We start from the raw sequence: 12452 nt of genomic DNA on the forward strand, positions 1-12452 counted from the left end.
GTCCCTGGAAAACATGAACACCTGGTCACCCTAGACTGTGGAGTATGGTCATTCCAAAACGATCACTCAGACCTTTCATTTTCTTCTCGAGTGAAGTGTCTAATTCTCAGAAATGAAGGGACTGTGCTGCATTGGCTAAGTCTCTTTCTCAACCTCTACATGCTAACCTCTTTGTCTGCCGCCTGTTAAAAGCCCTGCTAAGTTCAACCAAACATTTTCTCTGGGATTTTTGTCCAGACAAAGACCCAATACCGGTCGGGCTTTTGAAAAGTAGGGCTGCTGCATAAAAGTGGGTGATTGTCCGGCTGCTGTATAGAGGCCCTGGTGTTCATGGCTGCTGTTATGCAGTAAGCCTGTTGTGTGAAACCGAGCAAGCCTCTAGATTAGCCGGCCCTGCGTCGATGCGGCCTTTTGTGCCCCGCCGCCTTTCGAATCCTGCAGTCGTGACCAACAAAGCGTGAAATGAGTAAATAACGCCCCTCGAAGAAAGCCCAACATTTTACACCATTGTCCACGGTCCCCTAAGCCGCTTAAAGACTTCAAATGCTTCACCACTTCTCTGTTCTTCCCCCCTTTTGAACAGTAAAATGATAATGACAGTCATTGAAATGTGTTTGTTTTTGTCTGTTTTCTGGGCTCTCATATCTAAATGCCAAATGATATGTTCCCAGAGCATGACCGCTGCGTGCATGCGAGAATGCGTGTGATTTACTAGAGTGATTTGGCACGTTTAGAAGTGAAATTAGTGTGGAAGTATAACAGAGAAGTAGAAATGTGGGGAATTGCCGATCTCGGCGGGCTAACACTGAGCATGAGCTATCGGGTTTGAACTAGAGAGAGGCCAAATAATCTGAGGCAGGAACTCCATGCCATCTGTAGCTCTTTCTCTAGCTCTCTATCTGTCATTCTCTCTCTTTGTCAAACATTAGCAGAGAGACCAAAAAGATTGCTGGGTTTGCCGTGCTCGCTAGAGTAATGTAGCTGCAGCTGAAAGGAAAGGAAACCTATCATGAAAATGTTGCACAGATGCTCAGATGGGTTTCTATGGTGGTCCATATGGTGGAATAACACCATTAATTTCCAACAGATACATTTTAAGAGGTTGGGAAATGGTGTCATGTGTAGTCTATGTCATAAATATGCTAAGAAATAAAGGCTCCTTCACATGACTCGTGTCAAACCCACCTCTTAACACAAGGGTCATGCCCTGCTTTGACCTTCATATGAAAAGAGTGGCACCTAGCATTATAATAGTTGATTTTCATAGGATATATGGGACTATGATGTTTGCTCTCTGATTTGTTGATATGCCTTTGAGCTTGTGTCCAGGACCATCGTCATTGCCAAGAATATTATCACAATATTTTTTCCCATATCAGTCGGTATTGATATTTATCACGATATTCATTTACCATTAATGGGGAAATAAATATTGTCCACGTTTGTTAGACCTTGAGAATGAATGTGAAAATTTTTATTTTTTGGTAACACTTTACAATAAGGTTTCATTTGTTAACATTAGTTAATAACATTAGTTTTAGTAACTAACAAGGATTAATACTTATACAGATTTTGGGTTACACTTTATTTTAAGGTAGCATTGTTACAGTGTAATTATATATTTAAGTACTGAGTAATATTAAGCAACTACATGTACTATAGGGTTAGGGTAGGATTAGGATTTGGTTGAGGGTTAGTTGCATATCATTATGCATGTAACATATGTAACAAGGACACTGTAAAATAAAGTGTTACCGTATTTTGTCATTTTAGTTCATGTTAATCTCGACATTTACTAATACATTTCTAAGATCAAAAGTTACATCTGTTAACATTAGTTAATACACCTTGAACGAACATGAACATGAACATTTTTTATTAACTAATATTAACAAAACATAATAAATGCTGTTAGAATGTATTGTTCAGTTTTAGTTTATGTTAGTAAGTGCTTTAACTAATGTTGATAATGAGACCTTATTGTAAAGTGTTACCTAATTTTTCTTGATTCCATAAACTTTTATGATTTAATACAAATTTATCATAACAAATTGCAACAATTGAATTAATCTTTAAAAATCTAATCAAATTAAAATATAACAATTTACAACAAAACATTGCATTTTAGTTTTTTTTTTAATCAAATAAGATGCTGCACAGCAGAACTGTATATATTAAAACTTTATATTACTTTATAACTTTAATTATTTGCTGTATGATATTTAAATATATATATATATATATATATATATATATATAGGTTTTAGGTTCATTCCTAAATCAAGGATCAGACTCTTTTCTGTCTTGATTCCCATGCTGGCACCCCCCACTTCATGATGTGCTTTGCGAACAGTCTGGTAATCATTGGCTGTGCTTTAAAAGGTCAAAGGCTAACAGGGTCAAAGTTGAAATTGTCTGAACTTTGAGCATCCATTACAATGGTCAATCTGTGGAGGTAACTCTGTGGCTGCTTTGAGTATTTTAATTAAATATTTTTTAAATAAATGTATTTAATTATTTTACTTTTATTTATTTATTTATTTATTTATTGTGGCCTGAATGCCTTATGACAAGTTACATGGCTGTGCCTCTTTCAAACACACACTCAAACACAAACACACTTGTGAGCACACAGTGCAATTTGTGCTCATTAGCACTAATTACAGTGTCAAGAAGTAATGAGAGGCTGAATACTTTCACAATCAGTGCAGTTTAAAAAGATCCATCTCTCCGTACACTATAAACACAATTAGCGCTAAACTAACTTGGCTCCCTGACTTTTACCCCAAGTTTTTGTACCCTAACTTTATCTTTAGTTTCCTTTCCGTGGGGCATTTGGAAGGGGGTGGAGTGGGGAATCCAGCTTTTGAGCGGAAATGTAATGGTTTTTCTGCTTCCCTCTCCCACAATCGATTTCGCCACGCCGGGCAGGAAATGATGTTGGCACACCACAAATAGCCTGCAGATGACGGGAGATTTGATGCTAATAATTTGTTGGCGGAGAGAGTCATGCGGGCCGCTCACTGATGGAGATTGAGATGCGTTTGTCAGCAGACAGTCGGAGGTGAGCGAGAGAGGGGCGGACCGCAAGTTTTCCAAGGCGGGAAAAATGATTAGCGAATGTAATGTGGCAGATAATAGACAAGAGAATGAATATTTTATGTGGCCAGAGCTTCTGACGAGAGCAATTTGCATGTCAGGAGGTGACAGGCACGGTACAGATGAATGACAGCTCTATCGTCTGCACTGCGCTAAGACATTGCCCTCAGATATTGTCTGTTATGAGACACTCACACCCTTACGTAGCATCACTTCACACTCTTTCATTGCAGTTTTCGCTTAGGAGGTGTGTGTCTGTGTTTATGTGTATACAGGTATGTGTGTGTGTGTGTGTGCCCACGTTATCTGATGAGTTTGTGTTTAGCTTTTCACCCCCTGCAGTTATGTCTATAATATATATATTATATATATTTTTTTTTTACATTTACTTCAAATATAGTCCATAACTTGTGCAATATAAAGGGACTTTATTATGTTATTTATAAATAAATATAAATATTTATATTTGTGTGAGCCAACAATGACATGAACAAGAGATGTTGCCCTGTTAAATTTGCCTCAAACCAGTTGTGTGGTTTAGGTTAGGGTTAGGTTTAGGATCCAAGAAGAGTATGTGGAGCCTGGATTAGTGAAAAGTGCAACCTCATGCCAGAAAAGCCCTAGCCACGGTCAGCGGGCCGTGCTGCAGATTTAGTGTTGGAATAACACTAATCCAGGTGGTTTCCAGCAGGATAATCGGGACATGAGAACATTGCCCTGAAGAATGTTGCATTAGGCTAAGCAGAAACTGAGTGAGGAACAGAAAAGGAGAGTAACACATACACCCTCCCTGACCTTTCCTTTATGGCAGCCAATCTGGTTTGTAAACATTAATTTATTCATGAGCGTGCATCTGGCTGTTTAAACAAGAAGTGCAACCCAGCAGCAATAAAAAGGAAAGGTTGACTGAGTCAGACACAATACACACTGACAGAGAGAGTGAGATTGAAGAGACCGTATCTAATAAACATGCTCGTACACTTACGCGAGCCCGACAGGTAGTGGCTTAAGGTTATAAATTTCCCTCCATCAATCTTTATAAGCATTTTATATAACAAACCGTTAAACCCCAGTGATATCCAATAGGATGCAATTGAAAAGCAATTCATGAAATGTTGACTGACTGTGGGCGCAACAAACAATGTTGATGCAGCATCAGTTTTCCGGTGAACTCTGAGAGAATGAGGCTGAGAGAAGTGCAAAAGCCAACAAACTACCAGCAGCTTAAATCATTTAACCACTCTTGAAAAATGACAATCTCGTAACTGCCATTGATTTCAGTCTGTTTATGATTAACTGCCATTGTATACACACATATTGATTATTGGATCTAAAAACAAGCTGCAAGAACAGTGTGTTTGTTTAGGGCTGTTCATGTTTTCTGTTTGTTAGCCTGTTCAGTATTGACGGTGCAAGTAGGAGGCATTCATTGCGGCAGTGTCACTTTAAGACCCAGGGAGACAGAATGATGTAATGCCAGTATATTTGCCCTCGCTGGAGACTGTCATCGGTCTCTGGGCCGAAAGCCCGTTTCAAATAAATCTGCAGGTCACATTAGGCTACAAATCAAGCCAAACTACAAATCGGCATGTCTTGTAGCCCAAGTTTTACCCTAAGCGCCATAGCACTTCCCAGCTTTGCCAAAATTGAATAATGAATATTTTCCTCATCGTTGTTTTGTGCTCGGAGGACAAAGCTGGCTGTATTTGTTGCCGAGCTTGTCCAGTGTGTGTGATGTGTTGGGTTCAGCAGGAGGTTGTGTTCACTTCCCTATGGGGCGATCGCTAGCTGCTGCCATCAGCACAACTCCTGCTTATTAAACCAGTGTTAGACATGTGGGTTCATATTCTTGGCTCTGACCCCACCCTTTCCTTTTCCATCTGCTTGGACCTTCTTATCTGCAGCCTCATTTGTCTCGCAAACCTGCTATTACCTGCAGCAGGGATGAAACTCACAGTGTGTGTGTGTAGGTGTAGCAGCGGTTTCATTGCACTCTGCTTCCACCACATGGACTATTTAGCATTGCCCTCGCAGTGTACCTTGATACACCCTCCCTTCCACCTGCATGCGAGTGTGATTGGTCGGGCCCGGGGGGAGGCTGGGAAATCACCTGCTCCATTTAGCCAGGTTGCAGTGGCGATGGCGGGACAGGCGTCCTGCTAGCAGGTCTTTGTGCTGTGCCCGACACACTAAAACAGTGGGACTCCTGATTAGCGTGAATGGAGTTCTCCAGCGTGGGCCCTGCTCTTTATGATCATGGTGATTGTTGTTATTTAGCCTTTCTGTGGGTTAGATCGGCATACTGCCGTGCTGGAAATCTTTCTGACAGCGCAACAATTATCTGTGATCTGCATGACTGCATGCACCACAGCAGAAAAGTAAAAAAAAAAAAAAAGAATAAATAAAATATGACCACCACCAAAAACCCCCCTTTCCAAAACCCAGTCTTGCTCTTTTTCTCAGCCTCATTTCACTCTTTCTATGCATCTCTATCCTTGCCCTTTCCTTTGCTTCTCTTTCACTTGTTGTAGCCCCTGGCCTGAGCCCGGCAGGGAGCCATTGGGCCTCTGAATGAAGTGGCTTAGCTGGGCCGGCCTCCCTCTTTCACAAGGGTCACACCAGGGAGTCTCTTCTCGTAAGGGACAGCAGCAGCTGTGTCTGCCCCCTGTCTACACCTCCCACCCCGTAATCCAGCTTGTGTTGAGCTGCATGGGGTGCACGTACATTGAGATATGGAGGGATAGTTGAGGAGGGAGAAAAGAAGAGGTAAAAGTTTTCCATAGTATGGGTGCGTGAGAGAGCACGTATCCTGGAGAGGCTGGCATATTAATATTCCGGTTCTATGAGAAAGAGCGAGCAATAGTGACAATAGATACTCGCTTTTTATGCTCACGTCTCCATGGAGGCCTGAACTGATGCTCAGCTCTCGAAGTATCCCATCTTGCATTACAGAGACGAACAATGAAACTTTCTGCTGACTGACGTTTGTTTAATGGACAGTGCTCATCATAAAATAACTAATAAGTAGGGCTGTTACTTTAATGTGTTAATTTAATCTGGTTAATTATAAATTAACAGTGCCCTCTGACCCGTGCAGAAATTGTGTAATAATTGTTTTGTGGAGCCATTCGAACAGAACACATTCTGGTGTTCATACAATATATGAGTATAATTACTTTTAAACCTAGCAAGATGTAAGATGACTGCCAAATATATACCATATATTCGCCTTATTTTCGAATGCGGAAGTAAATATGGGTCCAATTTCCGGTTTTTGTGCGGCACTTCCGTTTCCTCACTTCCCTGGGCTAACTAACGATATCGATCGCGAAGGATTACGCAGAGTTGACAGAAAAATGTTACACATGCCGTAGCAGATGAATACAACAAAGAACTAAAGCGCCGCCTCACCCAGTTCGGGTACCGGACCTGGTTGAAACACTCATGCATCTAGCTGTCAGAGTGCCAAAACTTCGCCGGCGCCTTCAGCACCGCCCTAAACACGGTCGAGCCTACGCTGGACTAATATATCTATGGAGGTATTTTGTCATGTCAAATGTATTAATAATGCCATCAGAATGCAACCAAAGCACAGAATAGCAATAAGTAGATGGCTATAAATAATTGTAAATCATACAGAATAAATGCCATGATCATGATCATGCCATGATGACTACATTTTATACAGGGGTTACTATAATGATTTTGTTTCTCCTTGGAGTTTTCATTGGGACTTCGTAGCCTAGCCACTTTTCTGGTATCGGGTGGTCTTCTGTAGGTCTTGTGTTCACGAAATGAAAAGAACAAACATACGGTCGCTTCGGTGGTTTCTTCTAATTTAAAGCTTTTAACCACAGGCGAAGGGATTCCTCATTCTTCGGCGGGGGGTAAAGGTCGTAGGGCGCCTCGCATCCACATTCAGCTCTCGTACGCGTTCGATGACTGCTCCAAGTAAATCTTTCTTTTGTACCAGTTATTATGACAACCTCTAACTGCACAAACAATCCCGGTCTTCCTTGAAGCCATAACGATGAGTTAGTTGTTACGAAGACTTGATTAACCGCTACGGTGAAAAGTGAGTTAGCTCGCCAGTGACCGGAAGTGCCTGACCGGAAGTCTCGCACAAAATACCGTCAACTGGCTGTGTCCGTATTTCCGTTAAAAATAAGGCGAATACTTTGATATTAGTAATATTATAAAATATATCGGTAACACCTTACAGTAAGGTCCCATTTGTTAACATTAGATAACATGAACTATGATCAGCATACATCATTTATTAACCTTTGTTATTGTTAACCTTTGTGAAATGTTCATTGTTTGTTCATGTTAGTTCACAGTTACAGTTCAGTTAACAAATGCAATACTCATAATTATTGATTTATAATTGTGATCAATGTGCATCATTTAATCCGTATTTCAAGTAATTAGATATTGCAATCGATTGGTAGCCCTATGAGGATACGCTAAAATCACGACATCTCGATCACCCAGCATCACAGGAAACGAGCAGCGGCACCATGGGAAGTCTTTTGATTTCTGTAGAGGATTTCTCTGGCATTGAGCTCCATCTGCCATCTCAAAGAGATTTTTAAATGTTTATTGCATCATTCGAAATAACACAAATCCCTATTTTCATATTCCTCCCCTGCCCCCAAAGACCATCCCTTTGAAAGGGCTGCTTGGTGACAGTCCATCCCAGCATGCATGTCCTCTGCTTTTCTCTGAGTGAGGTATTTTTGCGAAATCATTACACCAGTGGGTCAGTCTGATATATGATATCATTACAAGCCCCTGTAAATACACCCTCTTTTTTTTTTTTATTCTGTGAGCAGGAGGCAAATGTAGCATATGATCAATGCTCAGTGAGAGAAAAGAGACTCTCTGAGGGAGATGCCTGTTGACTCGTAGCATGTAAGCCTTCCCTGCAATATGCATTTGCTTCATCAGAAATTTACATTCGTTCTGGGCAGGCAAAGCGGCAGTGGAAATGAGGATCCGCTTCTTCGCCCCCTGTGATACCAAATGGACAGGAAAATGTGAGCTCTGTGGTTCGATTTTTATTTTATTTTGTTTTTGTTGATTTTGTCTCTGGAGACAGGATTTGGACATCGCATTTTCAATATGTGTATCTGTCTGTGGGCGGTCATTATTTGAGAATTGTGGGGGATATTAAAAGGACAACTCAGCTATAGTTCGGCATTGGCGTCGTTTGGCACACGCTAAGGGGCTGGGAAGTCTTTTTTCATGTAAACTAATATCAGTCGTAAGTATCAGTGACATGCAAGCCATTTCAGTCGCAATTTTTACTGCGTAAATCGCCAACCCTCTGCAAATGCGGTTTTGATAATTGCATGTAATTGTATTTCTTAAGAAGTTCTTCTTTAAAGTTTTGTGAAGTAGTGCTTTAAAAGGCTGGCTAGCGCTGTGATGTTAATCTTAGTGTGTACCCATTAGTGCTGTGGGGCTCAAAGATATGGCTGGAAAAGAATTGAATTAAGCTTTCTAAATTTAAGCTAGCTTTCCATCAGTTTTAATGCCCTCACTCACTAATGAAGAAATGTGCAATAATTGGCGCAGGTAGCTTTTGCAAGCACCTTCTGTTGAGAAATAGCATGTCAGAGCTGGAAGCAGGTAGGAGTGAATCAACAGCCACTTTAAACAGGCATTCACTTCTCTCGCACCTCTATCTCACTTCTCTCTCCTCCTTTAGCAAGTCTGTTCACACCTGCACGAGGGCACGGGCCTAAATTACCTCCTGTCGTAGTTATAATTAACTATGGTGTCTTGTTTGATGTTTGAATAGAGTTGTCTGAAATTGACACTAATTTGCATCTAATTACGCAAAGATACTGAGACATGTTTGCCATCTCCATCAGCATCATGAGACACAATCGTGCATTTCTAATAAGTCCTGATGGTGTGTCCCATTTCTAAACATGGTTATGGCTGTTGATGGCACACTTTGAGTGAATGGGTCAGGGCTCGTGCTGTATCAATACTAGACTGTATAAATCTAGTAATAACCATTCACAACATTAATTTCTCTGCATCATTGTGCAGCCCTTTTAAATACAGTTCTGTTATATTCAACTCCTACTGTTCTGCTGAGTAAAGCACCGTGACCAGTTCAAGGATAATTTTTTATTAACATTAAGGAATATTAAGAATCCGAAGTCCATTAAATTTTCGACAATGTCCTCTGAGTGGTTAGAAAATCAATAGCCATTATGCCTTGTTGCATGTCATCTGATTCATCTACAGGTTTGGCAGTAACGATATATGTATTTACCGGTGAAACATTGCACTAATAGACTGTCACACCACATTACAGAAGGCTTTAATTTAATCTGCGCAGGTGTGGGTGTATGTAAGTATTTTATGACCCTTTTTGTGCCCAGATTATTTTAAGAATCTCAACTAAATTGTTTTTCACAACTCATTTACTTCCAGATTGATATGAAGCAGATTTTGCATTGTTGTCTAAAGGCAGGGATTGTGTTTTTGGCCAGGCCTCTGTGCAGACCACGCACCGATGCCACCGCAGCCATGGCGCAAGCAGCTGCTGCTTGGCTGTTGGTTGCTGAGCCATCTGTGACTCTCCTACTAGCGGCATATTAATCTACGGCACTAAACTAGCCTGCCCTTCGAGGGAATTAAAACTAAAATTCTATCTGCCCTCTAGATAAATCGTACATCACAGCATGAGTGTGTAAGCTTGCGACATATATCGAACCTTTCTCAGGCACTAAAAGCCGGCTTCCTATTATTGGTTTATGAAAAATGAATTAGTATTGGAGAATTCAGCATTTCGCCAGTAATCTCTTTGCCACAGCCCTCCTCAAGCCCAAAGTCACTTGACCCCACATGACCTCCAAGGTCACGCCCTGTCTTACATTTGGCTTTCGGGCCTGTCAGCATAGAGTCGGGTCTGGAAACAAAGTGACATGTCCTCTGATTGATGCTGACCTCTTATTGAACTCGCACCCCACGCAGACCACTGTCCACAGGGGACGGCTGTGGGGTTTTGACCACCAATACCTATTAAAGTCACACACAGTATACACTTTGCTTTTTGTTGGTGTTTGTTTTTAAATAGAGCACACCGTAGCTGCCTTGTCAGAGGACACAACCAGAGTTGTTGTTTTTTTTTGAGGAGGGGGGGTTTGGTAGGGTACAGCCTACTGATCAGGCTTGGGCCAGGGGGGCTGGGGAATTTGGGTAACACTTCTGCCAGGCCATAAATAAGTATCAAGTATAATATCTGTGTCTGTGTATATTAAGGAAAGAAAGACAAAAAAGAGACAGCGAGACCCAGAAGACACAGAGAGATGAGTTGCAACTGTAGGAGAAAGTTCAAACAGCATGCGTGCATGTGGCTTGTTTGCGCTGTGGCTTAAGAGCGCTGGCGGGGTGCTGTATTCACCGGGGGCTGCTGCGACTGGCACGTTGTGAGCAAACAGCCCTCTTTTTTTCATGGTGTGCTCTGTGGGGGCATCAGTGGGAATATAAGAATGAGGCAGAGAGAGTGAAAAAGAAAGAGAATGTAATAGAGGAAGGTCCCGCTGTACATTCGTGACCCGCATTAGCATACACACCTGTCGTCGTCCCTCGACGAATCACCATCAGCTGTCAGTCATTCTCCAGTTCTCCTCATCGGCCGTGTCAATCTCCCCCCTCCGCAGCTACGAAACACTGTCACCGTGGAGTGGACTGTTTACCTCATTACACTACCTTCTCGGAGATGGTAAATAGCTGGCATAGCTGGAAGACAGTCAAATAAGCAAGCAAATAGGAATAAAAATTGAATGTTAAGTGCAGTACCTGGGGACACTAGAGAGGAGAAGACACCCCGGGCGGATTAGCGGACGGTAGGATCTGTGTTCTCCGTGATGGCAGGCCGTCACACTTCACTGACTGATGGATATACTCGTCCGCTCTCTGCAACTATGCTTAATTTGCAACTTAATGATCCGGCGGCGAGCTCCACAAACCAGCGCGTACATAAACTCTGTACAGTGCTAAAGTCAAGCTTAGCGGGGCGTGCCTGTATTCAACAGTGTTTTTCAACTCATTTACTTCTAGATTGATATGAAGCAGATTTTGCATTGTTGTCTAAAGTCAGGGATTGTGTGGTTTGGCCAGGCCTGAACACAACACAACTGTGTGAAGGCATTTATGGTAAGCAGAAACCGCACGTATGCTCTCATACGGCCGAGCAAGTTTATCCGTAGAGCTTTGAACGCAACGAACAGTTGAACGAAAAAAAAAAAAAGTATCCTCCTTTCCCTCTCACCCCACAAACAGTGCAATCTGCATTGTAATGCAAAAGCAAGTGGAGCAGAGAGGCATGAAAAAAAAACGTAATTTAAAAAAACACGTCTGCTATCAAATCCTATACACATGTGCATGCAGAGAGATGGGAGCGTTTAGAATTAGATTACAGCGATCATTAAAGAGAGCAATTGTTGAGTCACACTTTCTGTGATGTGTCGTGGCCGCTCCGAGCTCTCCACGTGCACGGCTTTAATGAGTCCTTTTTTTAAATAGGCATTGATCGCCCTCTTCATAACCCTGTGTGTATTTGCATGTATCTCCAAGGTGTCTTGTTACAGATCCTTTAAGATGTAAAGATGAGGTATAATCTGGTGTAGGATCATATCACATGTGTCTGTATAAATAGACAAGTTAACAGAAAGCTAATTGTGATGACAAACACTAGCCATACTTCTAAAACTAAAAATGCATTTTTGCAATTGTATTTCAGATTCTCTCTCTCTCTCTCTCTCTCTCTCTCTCTCTCTCTCTCTATACACTATCATTCAAAAGTTTGGGGTCAGTATGATTTTTTTCCCCTTTTATTCAACAAGTATGCATTAAATGTATCAAAAGTGCAAAGGCATTCACAATGTTACAAAAGATTTATGTTTGGAATCAATTCTGTAATTTTAACTTTATATCATCAGAGTATCCCAAAAAAAAAAAAAAAGTACTCAGGTTTCCACAAAAGCAGGACAGCTGTTTTCAACATTGATAATAACATCAAATCGGAACCAGCCGAGAGTGAGGAGTTGGGGTGGCAGAGGGATGCTGGAAAACTGTGGGAAAGAAGTGAGAGACGGCTATATATTTAGGCTTCCTCTCGTTGTATTTGGTTTGATTATCTAAACATGTTTCTCCTTAACTTAGTTAATAAACTTGAACTAATAAACTAAAACAAGTACATTTGGTTCTTTTAGACTGCACATTTATACACATAGAACATTGATAATCAATTTGGTAAGATAAATGGCAGAATGCCTGAGAGAATATATTTAGTGAAGGACTTTATCGCTCTTTTAAATTGGCACTTG

The 12452-nt window shown here is 41.3% G+C and overlaps 1 protein-coding gene across 1 annotated transcript in view; it reads left to right on the plus strand.

Moving 5' to 3' along the window:
- Positions 1-12452, plus strand: part of tenm3 (teneurin transmembrane protein 3) — a 275119-nt gene that overhangs the window by 100406 nt on the left and 162261 nt on the right. The gene's annotated exons all lie outside the window — the stretch shown is intronic.

Source organism: Rutilus rutilus (assembly GCF_951802725.1).
Source record: "Rutilus rutilus genome assembly, chromosome: 2".
Taxonomy (NCBI): domain Eukaryota; kingdom Metazoa; phylum Chordata; class Actinopteri; order Cypriniformes; family Leuciscidae; genus Rutilus; species Rutilus rutilus.